This window comes from Triturus cristatus, chromosome 5_1 (genome assembly GCF_964204655.1).
Source record: "Triturus cristatus chromosome 5_1, aTriCri1.1, whole genome shotgun sequence".
NCBI lineage: Eukaryota > Metazoa > Chordata > Amphibia > Caudata > Salamandridae > Triturus > Triturus cristatus.
The window spans coordinates 195,747,879-195,772,783 of record NC_140587.1 but is presented as its reverse complement, the minus strand read 5'-3'; positions in this window follow the sequence as shown (position 1 = coordinate 195,772,783).

Sequence of the window (24,905 nt, the reverse complement as noted above, 5' to 3'; positions counted from 1 at the left end):
ATGTCATATATGTGTCCGGGATTTACATCAGGTTGATGTTGTAGCACCCTCAAAAGCTGCAGCCGTTGCAGCAACCAACATGTGGCTGTGTGTAGATTGTCATTGCACACTGTTCCGCACACCATGCCACATGTGTTATCGGATGTGAGGTGCACATGTATGCATGGGACACGGAGTAGCGTGACAAGGCCATGTCAGCAAACTCACAAGGAATGTGTGGTGAGTCATGACATGTGCACCTTCATGGCAAGGTGTGTGGGCTGGACTAGTGTAATGTCATGTGACCTGTGGCTCCAGTGTTCCGCTACCAGTCTCTGCAATCGGCATCCCACTTCTGCTGATGTGTGGGTGTATGTCACTCCTGTCTTGCGTCGGGCAGTGCACTTGCACTGGGACACAGCTATTTCCATGGCGTGGCATGGGGAGGTTCTCAATCACCGTGTGTAGCTGGGTCTTGGAAGGAGTGTCACCTTGCATCCATACGTGTCCTGGGCATGTAGCACATGCCTGACTCCCTATGTGGCATGTGTGTATTGCCAGATTTACATGTGCTCAGTAGACATGAGTTGTTCTCGTAGTGCACTCACTCTTCCTTGTCACTTCCAAATTACTGCAGAGCGCCTCCTGTTGCCCGAAGAATTCCAGACTTGGCTACCATGCAGGAGAATGACAGGATCCGGCTCTACCGCTTCACCCAACCGTTGATTCTGGAGCTGACGGCAAAACTGGCACCACACCTGCAACCGCAGCACAGGTATCCTACGGCACTGACACCCCAGCTGAAGGTAATGGCTGCCCTACATTTTCTTGCCACGGGTACCTTCCAAAATACCATAGCTCATGTTGGTGGCATGTCCCAGAGCATGTTCAGCGGTGTGCTGCATGATTTCTTGGAGGCCATGTTGATTCACCTGGATGACTTCATCAAGTTCCCAACCCCTGAACAGATGACTGAGGTCAAGCGTGGATTCTATGCCCTGGGAGGGATGCCCCATGTCATTGGGTCCATAGATGGGACACATGTAGGTTTGGTACCACCACACGCACGGGAGGTGGCATACCGCAATCGGAAGCACTACCACTCCATCAATGCCCTTGTGGTGTGTCTGTCCAATATGGTGATTTCACATGTCTGTGCTCGTTTCCCAGGATCAGCACACGATGCCTACATCATGAGGCGTAGCGGGATGCCTGATATGATGATGCAGCTGCGCAACGAACGGGCATGTGTTGTTGGTGGGTACAGTCTGTCTGTCCTGTATTCTGTATAGCCGACCAGCACGACCGCTACACCAGTTCTAACGATGTCCATGTGCTTCCCATGTAGGGGACGCTGGCTATCCCAACATGCCTTGGCTGCTGACACCTCTCCGCAACCCCATCACGCCGGCCCAGCTCCGCTATAACACCGCCCATGGCCGGACAAGGCGAGTGATAGAGAGGACGTTTGGCATGCTGAAGAGCCAATTCCGGTGCCTCCACAAGACCGGCGGTGCACTCCCTTATGCCCCGGCGAAGGTCTGCAAGATCTTCATGGTCTGCTGCATGCTGCACAACATGGCAGTTGAAAGAGCTGTGCCACTCATCCTGAATCAACATGACGAGGACCATCCACCCGTGGAGGACGAAGGGCTTGGCAATGGGGCTAGTGATGTGGAGGATGTGGAGCCGCAAGAGGACATCCGGACTCGGCTCATACGCGACTTCTTTGCTTAGTGGTGAGTACCAGGGTCTGAGTGTGCACGCATTGGTCCCCGTGTGGCATGCGTTGTGATGTGTGTCTCCACCTGCATGTATGGCACGTGGGTCAGAGGTGTGTGTGGGTGTGTCACTGGAGTGATGGTGGCAGTGATGGTAGTATTTCCCCAGTCATAATTGTGACCTAGCATGTTGTCATCCATACATGTGTCGAGTAACTGCACATGCAAGTGGCTGTGCTTTTTGTGGCTGACTTCTTGTGTGTCTCTCTTCCCCAGGTACCTGCGCATGCCGTTTGCTGGTTGCATTGTTGTGGCACTGCTATTCCTCATGGACATGACATCGTGGGCTGACTCAGCGTTACAGGCACGGACACGTTTGGAAGTCTCCATGGGGTAAGGGATGCATCTGGGGTGTATTGGGTGTGGCAGTTGTTCACGATGTGTGCACACTGCCCCGGTCGGGGTTTGGTTCCTCTGCAGACATGTGGCATCCCCATGGGACACGACATGCAGCTGGGTACACCTGAATAGATGGGCTGCCTGGTTGTCAGTCATCAGTGATGGGATAGTGGATTGTGATGATGGCATCAATGTGTGTGACACTGCCCTCGGACACATACGGTTAACATTGTCTTGACATGGCGTGGGACTTCCACATCAGCGGATCTATGGTGTATGGCAGGCTCTCCGTGAGCAGCTGTGGGTGTTTAGCTGTTAGCCGACGCTTGTGTGCCAGTTCCATGGCTATCACGCATTTGTGCTGCAGAAGGGGGGTGCCAGTGTTGGAGCCACATGTTACTCCACATGATGTGTTCATGTGTACTTCAAGTTGCCTCTGCAATCCCAAACACATGACTAATAAAGGTGTCCCTATGCCTCCAAGGTGCCTCTTCTCAGTCAATGCTGGTGTGTTGGCACGGTGCATCCGGCATGTCTGGCATGGTATTCCCTGATTGTGGCTATGTGTCAATGTGTCGAGTGGCAAGATGCAAGCTGTGTGTGTGTGCTGAGACTGTGTATTGGGCATGATGTCCATGATTGTGTGGGTATTGTGACATGTGCCATCCCCATGCATCCAACGTTGTCCATGACCCCATTCTCTGCATCCACCGGACTCAAGCTTGCAGGACATGGTTCTGCCACCTGTCTACACATACCTGGGTGCCCCCCAGGACACGGGCCAGGATCCCTGACCTCTGCGCATGACTGTTGCTGTACTCAATGTGTCTGTCAGCACGGTTGTTCGGCCACCCCCTCAGCTGGTTCTGACCATCACGGGTGTGTATGGTGCTCCATGTCTGTCTTGCCTAATAAACTGTGACCCATGTGTCCTGTGCCAGACTCAGGCCCCAGGGTGTGGATGGTTGAAGTGAACAGATGACTCAGGCATGTTTAGACTGTACAAGACACATGTTAGGTAATAATGCTACCAGCAGGCATCTACTCTTAATAGTGTGATTTATTATTGGGGGGGGGGGGACAAAGTGAGGGGCTTTCCGGGATTAGGGAATCCAAAGTTCAGTAGGGGAGTTGGTGTCCTTGCCATTGGAAATCCTCAGAGTCCATGCCACAGTCTTTGGCAACATTGGTCAGCCAGTGACCAGCAGGGCCATGTGGCAGAGAATGTCTCTTGATGCTGTGATGCTGTTGCTCCAGTGGGCCAGGTGCCAGGCCAGGTGTCCTGGGAGATGGTGATGTAGCAGCCACCCTCACGGTCCTTTCCGTGGACGACCCGGCTTCCTGCGGGGAACCTCAGCAGCAGGCCGTGACGACGTCTGGGATGCTCCGTCGGATGTTTCCTCCTCCTCCTCATGATCCCTCCCTGTGGGTGGTGATGTTCTCCGCCTTCTGGCACAGGGAGGGTCGGCCATGGTGTCGGCCATCCGACGGAGTGCAGCGTGAATCCCCTGGGACGCCGTCACTTGCTCAGCCTGTCTGTCCTCCATCCTCCGTTGGTGTACCTGTAGACAGGCTATTAGCTCCGCATGTTGCTGGGCCTGCTGGACCTTGATCCCCTCGAGGACGGACACAACCTGGGCCATGCCCGTGGTGTCCTGCCGGTATGAGTCCAGGATGTTACGGACATGGGAAAATACCGGATCCCCAGCCAACTGGTCAGGCTCGCGCCTCCGCCGTCCTCCACTCCCACCACCCCTGCCCACTTGCGTCTGGCCTGCACTTGTGGGTACATCGGGTCTCCGGGACCCCTGAGGGGTGGCATTGGCGTTGTCGCCTGCCTCCTCCTGGGTGCCCGGGACACCGTGTCCCTCCTGGCGAGCCTGGCTGCATTGTGGTGTTGGGGCAGGGATCCTGGGTGTCTCCTGGGATGTGGCAAGAGTGGGGGTGGTGGTTGGCACGGTTGTACCTGACGCAGGTGCTGCAGGTGGTTGGACACCAGAGGGGCCAGGTCGGTCGGGGTCGTCCGCAGAGTGGTGAGAGTGGTCGCTGCCGGTGGGATCGGTCTCCTGCAGATCCGGGTCCTGTGAGTGTTCCCCCCCCAGTGTTGGGGGGTGCAGCACGACGTTGACCTGTGTGTGAGAGAGAAAATGTTAATTTTGGTCCATGCAACATCCATGTTTCATCCGTTTCAAAGTTGGCACATTTCCTCTTGGAATTAGGATCTGTCTTGCATTCCACTCACAGTGCACTTGTGCATGGGTGTGTCCCTTGGGCACCAATTTGGCCCCTTTAACTATGTGTGGCACAGTCTTACTTGCTGCGTCAAGTGTGACTGCAGTCAGCAGTGGAGTGTGCAGGTGTGGCGAGCCATGCATTTGCGCCTTCCTTGTAGCACTGTACATGTGCACATGGAGTGGATCCACACACTTATATGATGCAGGTAGCTGTCATTGTGCTCGTGCACAGGTTGTGACATGGCCCTGTGTTTTGCCATGGAGAAGAGGGGGGGTTCTGGCACGGGCCACCCTTGGCTACATGCACGCAGTCCACCTGCTGACGAGCAGACATTCCCACACACCAAAGGACTGATTTGCTCTCCCTGTGTCTCCCTCCCTCTCTGTCCCCCTCTCCCTCCCTTTGTGTGTCAGCCTCCTCCCTCTGTCCGTCTTCCTGTGTCTCCCTCCCTCTCTGTCCCCCTCTCCCTCCCTCTCTGTCCCCCTCTCCCTCCCTCTCTGTCCCCCTCTCCCTCCCTCTCTGTCCCCCTCTCCCTCCCTCTCTGTCACCCTCTCTCTCCCTCTCTGTCACCCTCTCCCTCCCTCTCTGTCACCCTCTCCCTCCCTCCGTGTGTCACCCTCTGTCACCTTGGCCCAGCTTCCTGGGCACACACTGTTGGCAGATCTTTGAGTGGCCCTTGGCCTGTTGATGTGAGTTTGTTTCTGATCTCCAGGCACCCATTTTGTCTGCTGTGTGTCTGTGCGCTGCTGCTGTGGTGGTGTGTGCTGCCACTCTTTCACAATGGTGGCTGTTCATTAGCTGCTGTCATGTGCAAAACAGTGCCTTCACCCCCATGTGTTGATGCAAGGCGTCCGCCATTTGCTGGCAAGTCATTCCTGTGTTGGGACACAGTGTTTGTCTGGCTGTGACCTAGGCCATATGGGCAGAGGGCATTGTTGTCTGCTTTGGAGTCGCACTATGTGATTTTTGGTGCCCAGCCTCCCGCCATCCGGGTTACCGTGTCATGTGTTGTTGTCTTCTGTGGCCTGTGACTTGACATTGTCCAGCTGGGTGCATGGGGCATGGTGGCAGCAGTGGCATGTGCCTGCTCATGGAGTGTGGTTGAGTCATGCGATGGCTTGTGGTGGTTGCGTGCCTGTTAGTAATTTTGGTTGTGGTTGCAGTTCCCCCCATGTGAGGTGCGTTGTTTGTGTACTCACCCGGGTCTCGGAGTCCTTCTACTCCTTCAACTGCCTCCACCGGCAGTATGGCCATCACCCTCTCCTCCCAGGGATGGTACTGTACGGCTCTGCGGGAGGGCCCTCCTCCGGTGGCGTTGGCCTGGTCGTGTTCCTCCTGCCTCTTGGCTCTGACCCTCCTCCGCAGATCGTACCACCTGTTCTGGCAATCCTGCTTGGTCCTCCTGGTGTCCGCAACGGCATTCACAGCATCGACGATGGTCTGCCACATGGCTGTTTTGGCTGCCTGGCTGGTGCTTCTGACCAATGTTCCAAAGATCTGTGGCTCGACTCTGAGGATTTGATCAACAAGGACCTCCAACTCTCGGTGACTGAACTTTGGATTCTTGGTAGTGGGCATGGTGAGGGGTGTGGGTGGGGATGGTGTGGGTGTGGGGGGGGTGTGGATGTTGGGGGGGGGTGTGGATGGTTGTGTGTGTGTGTGAATGTGATGAGAGGGTGTTTGTGAGGGTGGTCGTGTGAAGGTGTGCAAGTGTAAGATGTGGTGTAGCTTGTAGTCTGGTTCTGTGGTGTCTGGCAGCAGTGAGTCTGTTGCAAAGGCTCATGGTTTGTGTGTGTGGGCCCTTTTCATTGGTCCATGGGTGGGTGTGGCAGTGTTTGAATTTTGGGTGGGTGTGTTATAAGGAGTGGTGGTGTATTGGGCCTCTGTTTGTTTTTGACAGTTGCAGGTCAGTGATTGTGTTATTTTAGTGGTTGTTGGCCATGTTTAGTGGCTGTGTGCCTTTCGAATGGTGTATTCTTGTGTTGTTTTGTTTTGTCCTTGTTGTGTACGTGCGTTTTGAGCGTGTGTACGGTGTGTACATGGGCCATTTGGTTGTACGATTATGTCCTTGTGTGTGGCTTTGTACGACTCGTACATGCGGTTGTGATGTTGGGGCATGGGGTGCGCTCCGTACTTAGGAGGTTGTGTTGGGGGTGCGCCAGGAACTACTGGGGTGTACATGGACGGTGGTACGACACGTACAGGGGTGGGGGGGTGTACATTGACGTTGGTACGACACGTACAGGGGTGGGGGGGTGTACATTGACGGTGGTACGACACGTACTGGGGTGGGGCTCGAACGTACTGGGGTGTAGGTTCACGGTGGTACGACACGTACTGGGGTGGGGGTACGACTGGAACGTACTGGGGTGTACATGGACGGTGGTACGACACGTACAGGGGTGGGGGGGTGTACATTGACGGTGGTACGACACGTACAGGGGTGGGGGGGTGTACATTGACGGTGGTACGACACGTACTGGGGTGGGGGTACGACTGGAACGTACTGGGGTGTACATGGACGGTGGTACGACACGTACAGGGGTGGGGGGGTGTACATTGACGGTGGTACGACACGTACAGGGGTGGGGGGGTGTACATTGACGGTGGTACGACACGTACTAAGGTGGGGGTACGACTGGAACGTACTGGGGTGTACATGGACGGTGGTACGACACGTACAGGGGTGGGGGGGGTGTACATTGACGGTGGTACGACACGTACAGGGGTGGGGGGTGTACATTGACGGTGGTACGACACGTACTGGGGTGGGGGTACGACTGGAACGTACTGGGGTGTACATGGACGGTGGTACGACACGTACAGGGGTGGGGGGGTGTACATTGACGGTGGTACGACACGTACAGGGGTGGGGGGGTGTACATTGACGGTGGTACGACACGTACTGGGGTGGGGGTACGACTGGAACGTACTGGGGTGTACATGGACGGTGGTACGACACGTACAGGGGTGGGGGGGTGTACATTGACGGTGGTATGACACGTACAGGGGTGGGGGGGTGTACATTGACGGTGGTACGACACGTACTGGGGTGGGGGTACGACTGGAACGTACTGGGGTGTACATGGACGGTGGTACGACACGTACAGGGGTGGGGGGGGTGTACATTGACGGTGGTACGACACGTACAGGGGTGGGGGGGTGTACATTGACGGTGGTACGACACGTACTGGGGTGGGGGTACGACTGGAACGTACTGGGGTGTAGGTACACGGTGGTACGACACGTACTGGGGTGGGGGTACGACTGGAACGTACTGGGGTGTGGGTAGACGGGGCTATGACACGTACTGGGGTGGGGGTGTGGCTCGAACATACTGGGGTGTAGGTACACGGGGGGTACGACACGTACTGGGGTGGGGGTACGACTGGAACGTACTGGGGTGTACATGGACGGTGGTACGACACGTACAGGGGTGGGGGGGTGTACATTGACGGTGGTACGACACGTACAGGGGTGGGGGGGTGTACATTGACGGTGGTACGACACGTACTGGGGTGGGGGTACGACTGGAACGTACTGGGGTGTAGGTACACGGTGGTACGACACGTACTGGGGTGGGGGTACGACTGGAACGTACTGGGGTGTGGGTAGACGGGCTATGACACGTACTGGGGTGGGGGTGTGGCTCGAACGTACTGGGGTGTAGGTACACGGGGGGTACGACACGTACTGGGGTGGGGGTACGACTGGAACGTACTGGGGTGTGGGTAGACGGGGCTATGACACGTACTGGGGTGGGGGTGTGGCTCGAACGTACTGGGGTGTAGGTACACGGGGGGTACGACACGTACTGGGGTGGGGGTACGACTGGAACGTACTGGGGTGTGGGTAGACGGGGCTATGACACGTACTGGGGTGGGGGTGTGGCTCGAACGTACTGGGGTGTAGGTACACGGGGGGTACGACACGTACTGGGGTGGGGGTACGACTGGAACGTACTGGGGTGTGGGTAGACGGGGCTATGACACGTACTGGGGTGGGGGTGTGGCTCGAACGTACTGGGGTGTAGGTACACGGGGGGTACGACACGTACTGGGGTGGGGGTACGACTGGAACGTACTGGGGTGTGGGTAGACGGGGCTATGACACGTACTGGGGTGGGGGTGTGGCTCGAACGTACTGGGGTGTAGGTACACGGGGGGTACGACACGTACTGGGGTGGGGGTACGACTGGAACGTACTGGGGTGTACCTAGACGGGTGGGGGTATACATATACGGGGGGTACGTGTCGGACGTACGGGGGCTGGGGGGAGTGTTGGGCGCGTATGCGGGCACATGTCTCCATGGTTGCTATAGGTGTTCGGTGCGGACGGTGTTTTTTCCATACGGTTGTACGCTCGGACGCACGGGATGGATCGTGATTCCTCGGTCGGACTTGGATTTTCACGTTTGTAAGGTAAATCGTCCGAGGACGTGTCGGACACATTTTCCGACCCGAGGACGTGTGGGGAATGATTCCCAGTGCGGTTCGTATGGACTTTTTACCATGCGAATCGTGATTGCCAGTTCGTACGGCACTTGTACGATTCGTACGGTAAAAAGACCCGATACGAGTCGCACGGGGGAATTTTTTACCGGATCGTGATCGGCACCTAAGAGTAGGGTTGACCTCCGAGATACTGCCTTCCCGAACCCTGACGGAGAACTGTGGGTGGATGGCTCATGTATCAAGCTCCCCGATGGCACCACCTCATCTGCCTATGCAGTCACCACGGCCCGAACAGTTGTTGAGACAGCCCGCATCACACAGCGATCCGCACAGGCGGCGGAACTAATAGCTCTCACACGAGCATGCATTCTGGCAGCAGGGACAACCGCAAACATTTACACAGACAGTCAGTATGCCTTCGGGGTAGTTCACCACTTTGGGCTCTTATGGAAAGAGAGGGGCAGTGGCGTAACGAAACTTGAGGGGGCCCCCCTGCAAAGCACATGGAGGGGGCCCCCCTCCCCCGGCGGCGCGGCCCACCATCTACCATCTTGCCCTACCACCCAGAAAACTAGCATATTTTGATTTGAAACCTCCAACATTTAAATTAAATGCCTCTATATTGTCTTTCTCTAAGTTCTAATGAGAAAGTGGGAAACACTCTTAACATACAAGCTATATACCATTTGTAACAATACTGTCAAAAGCAGATTATTTAACTGAGGCAGCAATCAGAACAATGCCAAAGAGTGATCCTATTGTCTCAGTAACTGCCTATGGCTGAAGAAAAAAGAAGAACTATGAAGGTCTGAAAAAGAAGTGACAATACCTTGAAACTTTAAAAGACCAACCGAAACCTGCAATTCCATAAAAACTCAACTGACAATATACATGAGAAGTACACAAGCTATAACTCAGTATCCTGCGAAAGTCAAGAGAAATAGACTGGTGAATTATCTGCATGCCACACACTAGCGACTGTCAAGGGTGCATGATAATAACGTGAACTGAGGAAGCAATTTCAATCATAATGTCTTTATTAGTAAGCATTGCAAAACAGGCAGGCAAACAAGGCTGAGGGAGAAAACTGTTTGGATGATTCAGAACATTGACGCAGATGTTTGTTTTAATTTCTAATTTCTGTAGTGTAAACAATGCTAAATACAAGATTTAAGGTACATGTATTACAGACAAGTGCAAGCAACACCATAAATAACACTGCATGTAGAATAAAAACAAACCATATCAGCAAGTACCTAATGACAATCTATACAAACTGTAGTTGGTAAAGCAAAAGAAAAAGTGCAAATACTTTCAAAGTGCAAAATAAAGCAATCACCGGTCCAGCAATATACAAAAATCAAGCATGTTTTGTAAAACAATCCAACTTTCTTCTTGCATCAAGGTGAAAATACTTTCAAAGTGCATGGTAAAAACAAGTCCAGCAGCTTCCCTCACAAGGACTGACCTGAACCACCAGACTGGGCCTTACTTCATAACAAACAGAGGCCTCAGACCTCAGTGTGTCATCACTGGCGGTATTTACAACTTACTAAGAGTATAGACACGCCTGCTAAATTACAGATTCACCATTGCCTCCAAATGGCTCTATCGTCACGTGTGACACCGCCAGCCAGGCCTGGATTTTAAGGCAACAGCGCCTTGCATTCTGGGAGTTGTGCTGTGACCATCTAAGTAAGGGGCTAAACATTCCAGCATGCAAAGTGTTGTTGGATAAAAGCTACGAATGGACATGACATGGTGCCAATGCCACTTGGCAGCTATGTTTTATACAAGCACAAGGGGATGTTTATTTCCTCAACACAAGCTGCAGACGTCTGCCGTCAAATAGCAAACACATTGTGCGGAGAACCCAGAAACGTGCTGTTTAGCCCCTGTGTATGGACCCGAGGTGTCATTCTCTAAGAGACCCAGTGGTAAAAGCCCACAGTTGTCTCTAATGCATGTTAGTGCCAGGCAGTGGTCGAAGTGGGGGGAAAAAAGTTGGGGAACTGTGGGAGGAGAATCAGAGGGCAGGAATAACCAATGGATTGGGTCAGTGGGCGGAGTGAGAGGTGTGGCAGAAAGAGCAAAATATCCCAATTTTTAATATTAGTTTCCCATTTTGGTTACAGCTTATTACATTATTTAATTTAACCAATAGATACACATGTTTATTTAAGGTTCAATATGTGTTATTTACATTAAAACACATTCACTAAGTGGGATACGTTTCCAATCACAGAATGTCCCAAATATCCTTAAAAGTGGAATCGCAAGTCATTTGTCTCCCAGTCATGGAGTTTCTATCATCAGCACTTCTCCTCCCTTTTTCCACAAGAGCAGTTCAAACATGAATGGCAAAATATCCTAGTTTGCAAATGTTTTCCACATAACTATGGCTTTGCCATATTTGCAACATAATACATCATCAATCAAACATTTGTAGAGCGCACTACATACCCGTGAGGGTCTCAAGGCGCTAGGGAGGGGGGGTGTTACTGATCGAACAGGCAGGTCTTGAGTAGCCTCCTGAAGGTCAGCAGGTCTTGGGTCTGTTGTAGGCTCAGTGAGAGGATGTTCCAGGTCTTGGCGGCGAGGTGGAAGAAGGATCTCCCGCCGGTAGTTGTTCTTTGGATGCGTGGGACGGTGGGGAGTGCGAGGTCGGCGGAGCGGAGCTGGTGGTTGGGGATGTAGAAGGAAAGTCGTCTGTTGAGGTAGGCTGGGCCGGTCTTGTGGAGTGCCTTGTGAGCGTGGATGAGGAGTTTGAAGGATATCCTCTTGTTGACGGGCAGCCAGTGCAGGTTTCTCAGGTGGGGGTGATGTGGCTGTGGTGTGGTACATCGAGGATCAGTCGTGCCGAGGCATTTTGGATGCTTTGCAGTCGTTTGATGAGCTTGGTCGGGGCTCCCGCGTAGAGGGTGTTTCCGTAGTCGAGTCTGCCGCTGACGAGGGCCTGGGTGACTGTTCTTCTTGTATCTATCGGGATCCACCTGTAGATCTTGCGGAGCATGCGGAGGGTGTTGAAGCAGGAGGAGGAGACAGCGTTAACTTGCTTGGTCATGGAGAGCGTTGAGTCGAGGATGATTCCCAGGTTGCGTGCATGGTCAGTGGGTGTCGGGCTGCCCCCAGTGCCGTCGGCCACCAGGAATCGCCCCAGGCTGAAGGGTTGGAGCCGAGGATGAGGACCTCCGTTTTGTCCATGATCAGCTTCAATCGGCTGATCTTCACCCAGTCGGCGACGGCCTTCATTCCTTCATGGAGGTTGGCTTTGGCGGTGATGGGGTTCTTGGTGAGGGAGAGGATCAGTTGAGTGTTGTTGGCGTAGGAGATTATGTTGAGGTCGTGCTGTCGGGCGACATGTGCGAGCGGGGCCATGTCATTGTTGAACAGTGTCGGGCTGAGGGAGGATCCCTGGGGTACGCCGCAGATGATCTCGGAGGCTTCGGATCGAAATGCGGGAGGCGGATGCTCTGGGTTCTGCCGGAGAGGAAGGAGGTGGTCCATTCCAGGGCTTTGTTTTGGATCCCTACGGCGTGGAGGCGTGCGCGTAGTGTGCAGTGGCAGACGGTGTCGAAGGCGGAGGAGAGATCCAGGAGGATGAGGGCTGCGGTCTCATCGCTGTCCAGCAGGGTCCTGATGTCATCGGTGGCGGCGATGAGGGCGGTCCCAGTGCTGTGGTTGCTGCGGAACCATGACTGGGAAGGGTCCAGGATTCTGTTTTCTTCGAGGTATCGGGTTAGCTGTCTGTTGACGATCTTCTCGATGACCTTGGCTGGGAACGGGAACCTGATGATTTTAACTAATAAATTGTTTATAGCTCAAACACATCAAAAGTTGCTAAAAAATGTGACTTGTGCTGCTGTGAAGTGGAGGGCCCTTTGCAAAGTTTGACTAGTCACCTTTCTCATTGCTGCAGTTGTATATTACACTAGTACTAATACGGAAAAATCTTTGCAGAGACTGTTAGCATGTGTAACAATTTCAAAATAATAAAGTATCAGAAAATTTACAGCACCACTAATACCAGAGTAGGGTGTCCGAGTACTTTACATCACACATATTACACAGAGACAATCATTCATATGTGTGTAAATCACTGTGTAGGAAATGTTACATAAGACAAAGGACTACAAGGTGTAGGAGTCACATGACAACAATACTAGTAGGCAGCATAGTTTAATAGTGATTGGTCTGCTGAAACACAAACTCAGAATTAAAAACATAATACCATGGTTAGGGGTTCTCTTTAATAATCAGAATTGATTTCTACCCAAATGAACCCTTTTTTGCAACATTAGGATAATCGAAGACTGGGGAAAAAAACATAACGCTCTAATTTATACCTTGGAGTTTACATGCAGCTCTTACATGACAGTTAATAGCTCAATGTTCTATGTTAGGATTTTAACTTATTAACTGCAAGTAACAATAGGGTCTCTCTGATAAAAGCAGTAACCCAGTGACCTATTCACATTATGTGCACTTTGTGATCTGCATGGCACATGTTCTTAGCAGCAGGCACATTAAACCTCTGCCATTCCTTTTCATGAGTCAAACCTTCCACTAGACAAAACACCATCTCTCTCTACTAAGAACATTAATCACTGGAGTTATCAAGACATTTTTATTGTTGCCCAAAAATGTTGGAGGCCAGGAAGGAGGCAGCAAGTGCTTTTAAAACCATATTATACTTACAAACACGACGCCCCCACCTGAAGTTAGCACCCGGTGCGATCGCACTGCCCTAGAGCCACCATGCTCAAGGGTCCTGTGACCTCAGTGACAGAGTCACTGACACTCTACGATGTGCTGCTTCATAGGTCTGTCTCCAAGACAGGAGGTGAACTTCATGGATAGTGGTGGACAGGCCTTCAAGGTTAATCCACACTTGCCACCGCTAGGGTCCACCTGCTGGTGCTAAGACATCAGGGCTTTTAATATCTTGCGGCACCTTCTAAGGTGTAGCACAGGAATTTGCTCCCTCAGGAGAGTGGTCTGGGAGCCTGGTCATTAAGGCTGAACCTGGTTCACCAGTTCCACTTCAGCAGCTCTGACCATAGCGCCACATCCTTTCCCCCACTGAACACCATACTGCCCCACTTAGAGAAACTTGCACTTCACTGACCCGCTATAAACACCTGGATGTGACTCAATTCTAATTACGCACTAGACAAGAGCAATATGCTGCCTAAAAAAATTTAACAACATCCTAGAAAAAGCAAACACTCATAGGGAATGCAAGATTAAGTAAAGCATGTGAAATGTAAGCAGAAACAATATGGTTACCTTTTTCTTTTTACACTCATTATTCTGAAATCAGTAAGTGCTTTTGCACGAAAAGGTAAGGCCATGACTACTGGGCCCGGAAGAGACCCGTTTCAGTGCCCATCGCTTATATCCTTTCAAAAACATAGGCAGTATGGTTTAAAAAGATTTGGGGGCATATTATCAACAAACGGCGTTAACATTATCGCCGCTTTAGCGGCAGAAAACTGCCGCTAAAGCGGCGATAATGGGCTTGATAATATGCCCGTGAGAATTCCCATAGAAGCCCATGTTCTGGTGTCAACATGGGCTTCTATTGGAATTCTCTGCGGCATATTATCAAGCTCATTATCGCCGCTTTAGCTGTAGTTTTCTGCCGCTAAAGTGGCGATAATTTTAACTCCGTGCTTGATAATATGCCCCCACATTCGTAAACTCACAGTCGCTGTACACGTTTTGTTTTCCAATTCACTCATCAAGCAGATATTTCAGTACCTCCAGGCTAGGTGCACTTTCCCACACAGGGAAAACTATGTTGTCAAAGAGAGAGGCGAAAACAAAAGTAGCGCTTCACTGGGAAACACTGTAAAGTGGCGCTAATGTGTTTTGGTGTAAATAAATCAATCTGGCCACCTTGCAACCACTCTGTCTTGCTTTAATTAGTTATTTATTTTTCACATTTGGAATGTTTTATTTCTCTTCACCCCGAGGCTGCATTTGTGTCAGAAAAAGACAACGTTTCCAGCAAAAATATTTTTCTTTTTTGGATCCATTTCTAGCAAATAAACGAAAGGAGGAAAGAGAGGGTAATACTCGTTTCTTGAAGTCTCTGTTTTCACTAACTAGGGAGAGAAAAAGAGAGGGAAGACTTTTTAGAGGCCGTCACCGTGGCCTGCGCGCACAGTTTAATTTATGTGGATTTAAGAGGCTTGCTTGCAGGCGCAGCCATCTCCCTCGCAGAGAGTGAGGGGGCCCCTGGAGCGTGGGGGCCCCCCCGCACCGCGGGGGCTGCGGGGGCCTGTGTTACGCCCCTGGAGAGGGGATTCCTGACCTCTCATGCCACACCCATCCTGCATGGAGATCTAGTCTCTGCCCTGACCGAAGCAGTCCTCCTACCCACACGGCTGGCCGTGATCAAATGCCAGGCACACAAGAAGGTGACAGACATTATAGGACAGGGAAATGCACTAGCTGACATTACTGCCCGAACCACAGCCGAGAATAGGTCCACGACCCGTATGTACGTGACCAGGTCACAAACTGAGAGATGGAAGGATGCTAGGGAAACGATTAGGGATATCCAACTAGCCAGCACACCTCACGAATTAGCTGAATGGGCCCGGGTGGGATTGAAGGACGATGACGGTTGCTGGCGAACTAAAGACTTGAACAAATGGTTGCTACCAGACTCATACTTGATCCCCATGCTGACCATGGCACACTCCCCCGCACACATAGGGTCTGCCCCCATGATCGAACTCGTCTCCAAAGTCTGGCACAACGACAAGATCCCAGACTCAGCCAAATGTCTGGTCCAACAATGCCTAGTATGCCTCCAACACAACCCTGGGAAAGGAACTGCTGTACCCCGGGGAGGGTTTGGGGTCCCCAATCACCCTTTTGAAGTCCTACAAATGGACTATGTCCAGTTAGAAAGGTGCCAGGGTTTGAAGTACGTACTTGTTGTTGTATGTGCCTTCAGCAAGTGGGTGGAAGCCTATCCAACCCACGACAACACCGCTAGGACTACTGCAAAAGTACTACTGAAGGAATTCTTCCCCCGATACGGCCTTTGTCGAATTTTGTGGAGCGACAACGGCCCCCACTTCGTAGCCGAAGTTATCCAACTCATCTTAAAAGGGTTGGCTGTAAAACAGAAATTCCATGCGGTCTTCCATCCCCAATCTGCAGGCCTGGTTGAGCGACACAATGCCACATTGAAGCTTAAGATAGCAAAAATAGTCGCCACCACAGGACTAAGATGGTCAGACGCTCTCCCACTAGCATTGCTATCAATGCGTTCCACCCCCACCAAACACCACTTAACCCCCTACGAGGTCGTCTTCGGGCGGCCCATGAACCTTTGGACTGCACCAAAACCAACATCCATCCACGACGTCCCGGACGTCCTCATGTCTGATTATCTGTACAATCTAACTAAAACGTTGTCTGTTATCCATCAGCAGGTGCTGCACGCCATTCCCGATGTTTCCAGGGGCCCCGGACACGACATCCAACCCGGTGACTTCGTCTTAGTGCGTAACTTCCAGCGCACCAAGAGTCTGGAGCCCCGGTGGACGGGCCCCCTGCAAGTCCTGATCACCACCCGAACAGCTCTTCGAGTGGAGGGGAAACGCAATTGGCTGCATGCACACCACTGCAAGTAGGTATCACCGACCCTGACAACCACGGACAACATCACCGCCCAAGAGGAACTTCTGGACAAAGACCGACCATCCCTGAGCCGCTGCCCGGATACAGAGACACTTGAATTGACTGAATATCCCGATCCCACTGTGCCATCCAAAGAAGGGTATAACTTGCGACGAAAGGAGAGAACTTCGGCTAAGCAGACCACAAACTAAGTTAAAATCTCAGAGCGGTTGCCTAGTCCCCTCAAAGGCCATCAGGAGAGAAACTAAACAAAGTCTGTGGTTCTGCCCGCTACCGAGTTCCTTGAAGGTGATGGAAGCGCCCGACACGAAGATGATGGAAGCAACCAGACGTCCGAAGACCTACTACAAAAACCCAAAGACTGACAGAATACACAGCTCGAAGATTATTATACTTTTCGTCACCCTTCTCTTTTGCCTTCTCCTCATGGTCACCTTCTGGATCATGGAGGAGAGCGCCCCTGCTCATAGGACATTGCTGACCACCGTCCAACCTACCACCATGAAAGAACACCATCTGATCTCACTTTCACCCCAACTCCGAGAAAGACATAAGGAGTTCTGGAATAACTCTTTTGTGCAGTTGCTCCACCAACACAATCTTGCCGCCAACGCCACTAACTGCTAGATCTGTGGATTGCTACCACATGCCACTGGGCACTCAATCCCTTTCATCCCTTCACCTTTTTCTGTCCATGGTTCCTGCCTCGCCTGGCTGATCCTCCTGCAGGAGAGCTACAAGGACAATGCCACTTCCGGCAAAACTGTGTCACACTTCTACCATGGGTTCTGGCTGAACAAAACTGGAAAAACCTCTGCCCTCTGAAGTCAAACACTTCCTTCCACCTGGACATCCCTGCCAAAGAACGAGTTGAAATGCAAGTGTTCAACAACCCAGCCAGACCTACCTTCTCTTACCTCCGGAAACGAACGGCCGCCACCCTGACAGTGGCCCTAACCGTCGTCAACATCACTGGATTTGTGTGCCTCGAAGGCCTAGGGGCGCAGCTGGTGGGCTACAGCTCCTGCCTCATCACCCGAACATTGGACTCAGTCGATCCACCCTCCTTTGTTGCCTCCCCGAATATGTACTTCATCTGTGGTACTAAGGCCTACACCTGGCTCCCGAAAGGTTGGGGAGGCACCTGCTACATTGCTTTTGGCCTTCCCCCGACATTTGTGGCTCCAGCAAACCATCACCGACAGAAACGTGCCAAAGACATTGTACAAGCCGACTCCACCGGAGCACAGTTCCTGGATGCAGTAAAGGGACTCGTTCCACTCTGGGGTCCAATGGTAAACAGCCGTGCCATCCGCCACTTAACCCAGGCAGTCGAAACAGCAATGAACATTACAGCTGGCGCCCTCGCCAACAACACCGCTGAGCTTCAGGCCGTCCGCCTGGTGGCTCTTCAGAACCGCCTTGTTCTAGATGTGGTTCTGGCTGATCGTGGAGGAGCATGCCGCATCATTGGGTCCAGCTGTTGTACCTACGTACCGGATAACTCACCCTCAGTCTACAAAGCAATTGAACACCTCCACAGACTTTCCGCAGAGGTCCATCAGGAGCAAGAAGGGTGGTCACTTGGGAGCTGGTTTTGGGACACTATTAAAAGTTGGGGATGGAGGCTGTTTTCATTTATCCTAATACCGGTTGTGATACTATGTGGATGTTGCTTGGGGATTCAGTGTCTGCCACCTTTATGTTCGCTTTTTATGAACTGCATCTGCCCTAAGACTTTGAACTTTGAAACAGAGCGGATGAAAGCCCTTTATGAGGTGGAAGTCCGTAGTATTATGGGGATAAATCCGAACTAGACAAGCTGGCGAGATATGTTAAAAGGGAGGACTGTGGAAATTTAGCTCGCAAACTGAACATTATCTGCGCCATCTTGCCTCTCCCCAGCGCTACGCACAGCGAGCACACGGTAGCCATTTTGGGCACCCCACTCTCTCCCCCGCTCATTGTCAATCGCCAGCGCGTTCCCCTGACACTGCAAGCATCCCCCGCGCGCCGGCCACCCCCGCTCTCTCATACAGGCCGTAAACCCTCTCCTTCTGCGCGACCCTGCTACGGAACCACATCCGACCGACATCCCATACATGGTCGTGCCTCTCCTTTGATAACCCCCTTCCTCTGCGCCCCATTGTCCGAACTGGTCCCAGGCCATCACCTAGCCCTGCGGATGCAGTTTATTGCCCCTACTGTAAGGGAAACACCCCACATCAAAGGGATTACAGTAGATCAAAGCCCCTACCCCCTGAGACCCGACCGGTCACACACACCCCCGGGAATTGGCGGAATACCCTGCTGCGCGATAGCCATCTCCTACTGCGGGTAAGGTGGGAACTTCTACTGTAGCTATGTGTGGGATCGGATCTGAGCCGGGGCTTCAGGGGATGTTCTCTCATGCATCAAGGGAATCTCAAGAATGTACTATGTGTAATAAAGCAATAAACCTGTGTATAAGAGACCAGGTCTCAGAGATGCAGTTAGAGCACCTCGTGACAATACCTTGCTGTCTGATCTGATGTGTTCTGCTCCGACGGAATAAAACTTTGTTTCCTGCCTTCCAGTCTCCGGCGCCTGCCTCTTTCATTGGTAAATTATCGAGTGGTATGAGAGGCGATTACCGCCGGGCAAATACTTGAAAGGTTATCGATTGAAACTGCCGCTACCATTTAACAAACCGACAATGAGTCTTTGTATTTGAATATGTAACTTTGCATGCATTTATACACATACCTTGAAAAATAATTGTTACTTATGTTACTGAGTTTCAAAGGCCCTTCTGCAGCTCGTGTTTCCTCATGTCTGGGAGGAGGTGGAAGAAGTTGATCTTCAACATCTGACTCTGAATCAGACGCAGCCACAGATAATCCGTTTCTTGATGCTATGTTATGTACAATAGCACAAGTTGCTACTATCTTGCAACTGATTTCAGGAGAGTACTGTAGGGCACCCCGCACCTATGCAGACATCAGAAATGACTTTTTCAGTAGCCCAAACGTTCATTCAATGTGCCACATTATAACGCCGGTCATTCGGAGTAGTGGGGGACATATATGGTGTCATGATCCATGGACATAAGGCTAGGCACTATCACCCACTAACCACACACATTTAGATTTGAGATTACAATGAAACTTACCTTCTATGTTATTTGATTGTTTGTGCATTTACCCAATAAATATCCATTGTCAAAATCTCCTCTTTGGAGCCTTTACAAAATTCCACTGTGTCTAAAATATAAACGAGTCATGTGTGCTCCCAGGAAATCGTGCAACAATATCTGGGATTATTTGGCATCACACATCACTTGAATATTCGGGGAATGAGTATTTTTTCTATTCCTGAATAGATATTTAATGGAAGATAGTGGGCATATAGGCACATGTGTACCATCTACACATTCTGTGACATTGGACAATTTGGCTACCCAATAAAAATCTTTTTTGTCTTCCTGAATCCTTCTCACTCTCCCTATGAGACATTTTTGTCTCACAAATGGGCGTAAGATCAAATGACACGTGGACTGGACCTGGATTCTCCTAAGGAGCTGTGGCACCTATTCTCTCCAGCTTTCGACTGAGGCTTACTTCCTTTTTGTGATGTCATCAGCGTTTTCCCAATAGTAGATTCACTATTTGCAACTCAATTTGCTATTTGCAACTCCGTTCGCAATTTAAGGAAATGCTATTTTTAAAGTGAATCCTTTCTTATGTATGGATTTTTGATTACCAAATACCTATTTGCTAAAATGCACTATCTGGTAATCTCAAATCCGAACCTTTGTACATATGGCCCTTATTTTGATCGCTGAGGTAAAGGGGAACATAAATATGCCCTATCAGCTCACAGGTGAAGTCCCTCATTATGAGATGGTCAGAATTAAGGTAAGGATGTTAAGGCTGAAGATGCTTTCTACAGGCTGTTCCACCCCCTTAATGCTGGGTCTCGCAGGTTAAAGTCCTCAGAATAGGAACTAACCTGCCAGGCCTGTAGGAACCAGGTAATGCTCTGCGGAATTTCTCACATTTGGGGGGGGTTTCTGCTCACATCGATCTTTTGCTCTGAGCAGGTGCTAAATGTGGGCGGGGCTGTAACAGGTCGCTGTGCAGAGGCCATGGAGTAGGAATGGTGTCAGCAGGCGGGGTAGGACCTACAGCTGCGGCAGGGAGTGCGCCAAGCTTCTGCGGTGTGGGGTGATGGGGGCAGGTGGCGGTGTCCCCAGCTTCCCACTCCATACCCAGTGGCTCCATGGCTCCATTCCTGCTCCTGGTAAAACTGAACCCAGTGTTCTTGTGCCTGGACATTTGGGATGCAGGAACGCGAGGACACATGGAATCGACCTTGTGGGTAATCCCTCGGGATGCAGCTCCCTTTGACTTGTGATGAGTTCCTTTCAGCAACAGCAGTACTGCTGTGAAGCGCAAGCACTGGAAATTAGAAACCAGAAATTATCATTACTTCTGATCCTACATGGACACTATATACGGGGTCTTCAGATAGACAACCATTGAAAAGTTCTCACACAGCAAACCCATCACAGTAATCATCCTTCAAAGCTTCTACTGAACGTTTACTCTCCTGGCTTGGTCACCGTGTGTTAACAAAGGGCTATGCATAGCCAAGGCACTTGCTGGTTGAGATCAAGCTTGCATGCTTTAAAAAAATGTCTTTTAAAGATAGCGTTTACTGAAAAATCATGGTGAGAGGAACTACATTTTAAGCTATTTTAAATTTAAAAGCTGAATCATAAAATGTCTTTGGATAGTATAAAGAGTTATTTGCTTGGAGGGGCCCTGGGAGGGTGACGCAGCGGGGGCGTGAATTCATAAGGGGTTCTCATTTTAGTTCCATTCAGGGCACGGTCGAAGGGTAGACGTGGGTATGCTCCATCTACACATTATTTTCAGAGGGTAGACGCCGTCTACCCTGCTGCAAAGTTGGCAACTTTAAGGGGAGTGACAGGTTCCTTTCCTACTTCTCCCCGAATTCACAGGAATATGCCGAACTCGTCAGGTGTAATCTTCTGACACCGGGAAACTTTCAGCAGCGCCCGCACCTTGTCTGCTTTCCATTCCCAGCAGCAACGCGCAGATAGGGAGGGGACCTTTTCTTTTCACCTTCAGCTGAGCCAAAGTCGGGTATGGTACGGTATCTGTTGGATTTCACCTGTGAGCATTAAATACTCAGTCAAAAACACACATACACTTCTGTTTTGAAGGTCTTAAAATATGGGGGCCCGATACACAGAACTAACTTAAGACAAAATCCTAAACTTACTACCATTTTGGTATTCACAGAAGGCACTTACTCATTTTGGTATTCACAGAATGCACTTACCCATTTCGGTATTCACAGAAGTTAGGAGTCCTAACTTTAGGACTCCTAAATGCCTTCTGTGAATACCGAAAGTCTTAAAGTTAGGATTTTTCACAGTTTAGGAGTTCTAAAGTCTACCTTAAGTTTACACACCACCGGAAGCATACCTACTGGTTTCCCATCCAGGTGTGCGTGACCCGCGGAAATGGCTGATCGGAAGTTGTTCACTGATCTATATGATAAACCATCTGCGGCTTTCTGGGAGAGAAAATTCACAATTTGAGAGATATCTGCTTCCACAGGATCCAGATGTTTCTCCAAGTACCAACCCAACCAAGCCTTCCATGCGGAGCCATATCGCTTCCTGGTAGAGGGGGCCTAGGCTTGTTGGATAAAGTAGAAGCCTGCTCTGAAATTCCTGGCAACAACCATTGTTGCAGGAAAGCCTCCAGGCAATCAGGGATAGCTGCTCCGCGTGGACCAGCGGGTGCAACTCTCCCTGAGGGCCCTGGGGCATCAATGGAAATCACGGAAGACGAATTGGAAAGTCCCACATCATCTCCAGCAGAACTGGAAACCATGGTTGAGACTTCCAAATTGGGGTGACTAACACAATCTCCGCTTCCTGCCAAGCCACCTGATTCGCCACTCTGGGTATCAAGACAAATGGAGGAAATGCATAATGGAGGTTCAGTGACCAGTCCTGTGTGAAGGCGTCTGTCGCTCTTGCCAGGGGGCCTGGTCTCCAGCTGAAGAACAACTCCAGATGATGATTCAGCCTGGAGACAAAGAGGTCTATGTGCAATGGACTGAAACAGGGATGGATGGAGTTTCCAGTCGCTGTAATCCTTCAGATGGCGCAACTGCCAATCCGCTACCACATTATCTCGACCTGGAAGGTATTCTGCAATCCCTGTTGTTTGATGTGCTAGGCAGTAATGCCAGAAGACCTTGGCGATCTCCGCCAACATCGGGGATCTGGTGCCCCCCAACTTGTTTATATACCTCACAGTGGAAATATTGTCCTTCCTTAATAGAATGCAACACAATACCTTCCTGGGAGAGAGTGTGCGAATTGCAAATGACCCTGCCAGGAGTTCGAGATAATTGATATGCAATTCCAACTCCTGAAGAGACCATCTGCCCCCCCCATGGTAACCTCCCAGCAGCGGACTCCCCAACCTAACCTGCTGGCATCTGACTCTATGATCAACTCTGGGTGAGATCTGAAGATTGCTCGACCATTCCAGGCATCGACGTGGGTTAACCACAATTGAATCTCCGCCCGGACTTCGTCTGTAAGGGGAACCTGATCCGAGTACGAGAGGCCCTTCTGGAGATGTTTGATCTTGAGCCGCTGAAGGGCTCGGTAATACAACGGACCCAGAAATGTCACCTGAATGGAAGAGGATAACAGGCCCACCAAATGCGCGATCGCCCGTAAGGACATCAACTGCGTGTCCAAAGTCTTCCTCAAATCTCTCATCAAATCCCTCAGCTTCTGTTTGGGCAACTGGAGCTGGGCTGACTGGGAGTTGATCACAAACCCCAAGAACTCCAACGATTGCGTCGGGACCAACATCATTTTGTTTATGACAAAACCCAAATTCTCTAACAATGTCATCGTTATCTGGCGATGAAGAGCTGCTAGGTGAGCAGAAGGAGCCATGATCAGGATGTCGTCGAGGTAAACTATTAAGTGGATACCCTGCTCTCATAGGTGTGCGATTACCGGCTTCAATAACTTGGTGAAACACCAAGGAGCCGAGGAAAGACCGAAAGGCAGGACCAAATTTTCCAGGCGCCTACGTCGCCATTGGATCTGCAGGAACCTGTGATGAGGAGGAAAAATGGGAACCGCCAGGTAGGCGTCTTTTAGATCGAGACAGACCAACCAATCTGCTTGTCTCAGGATGTCTGCTAAAAGATGGATCCCCTCCATTTTGAAGTAACGGTAAAGTACAAAATAGTTGAATTCTTTCAGGTTCAGCACTAGCCTGTAACCGCTGCCCCTCTTTTGGACCAGAAAGATGTTGCTGCAGAAACCCACAGGCCCCTCGTCGCAATAGACAACCGCGTGCTTCTCCAGTAAGCCTTCTATTTTGCGATCTATAAACAGATCGTCTTTTTGGGAAAAATGTAGAGGAGGCGCGGGGAACTGCTGCCGGGGAGTTTAAAACAAATCGATTTGCAAACCCTGTACTGTCTGCAGGACCCAGGCGTCCTGAGTAATGGCTTGCCAGTTGTGAAGGAAATGGCGAATGCGAACCCCTAGAGGACAAAGAGACAGAGACAGTGGGCTTACCTGCTGTAATCTGAGGCTGGGAGTTCCCTCGTCTGGCCTCCTCGGTGGTAGCGGCGACGGCTATAGCATCTTGTGGGGTAGAATGTACCTCCTCTGGTAGGGTCCTGAAAGTCTCCTTGACCTCGGCTGTAACCCCCTCTGGGAGGGCCTTGTTGATAATGGCGGCCTGGCGAGCGGCCCCTACCTCACCCGGCCCGACCAAAAAGGCCCGCGTGGAAGACACGCTTGATGTTTGACTGGGCCTTATCTAGAGAGGTGAAAGTTCCCACATATTTGGAGACGTCCTTGACAAATCTCTCTCCGAACAATAAACCGTCGGCCAAGGGACCCGGCTCTGCTGACACCAGTTCGGTCAAGTTAGTATCCATTCACAACAGGAGGGATTTCCTGCACTCGGATGAAATGGCGCAGTTCGCATTACCCAAAAAGCAGATGGCACGCTGCGTTCACCCAGCGAGGATATCAGGATCAATTGGATCTCCCCGTCTCCTTGGCTACTAGGGCCAGTTCCAGAATCTTTGACAAGGGGCCGATGGTATCCAATAATTTATCTTGGCACCCTCGCCAGGCTCGATCGATGCCTTTGTTGGGGTCCCTCTGAAATTTTTTCAAGAACACCAACATCTTAGGGTCTATGTCAGGCGTCTCCGTCACCTTATCAGACACGTCTGGGCGAGGGCATGCCAACCTCAGCCAGTTCCTGACTTCCCTGTCAAAACGGCGCCGGAGATTCTGGTGGATGTAATCTGCGACCTCCGGAGGAGGGGCCCAATCAGAGGACCTCGGATGCACTATGTCTTGTGGGTTGAAGTCGAACGGAGT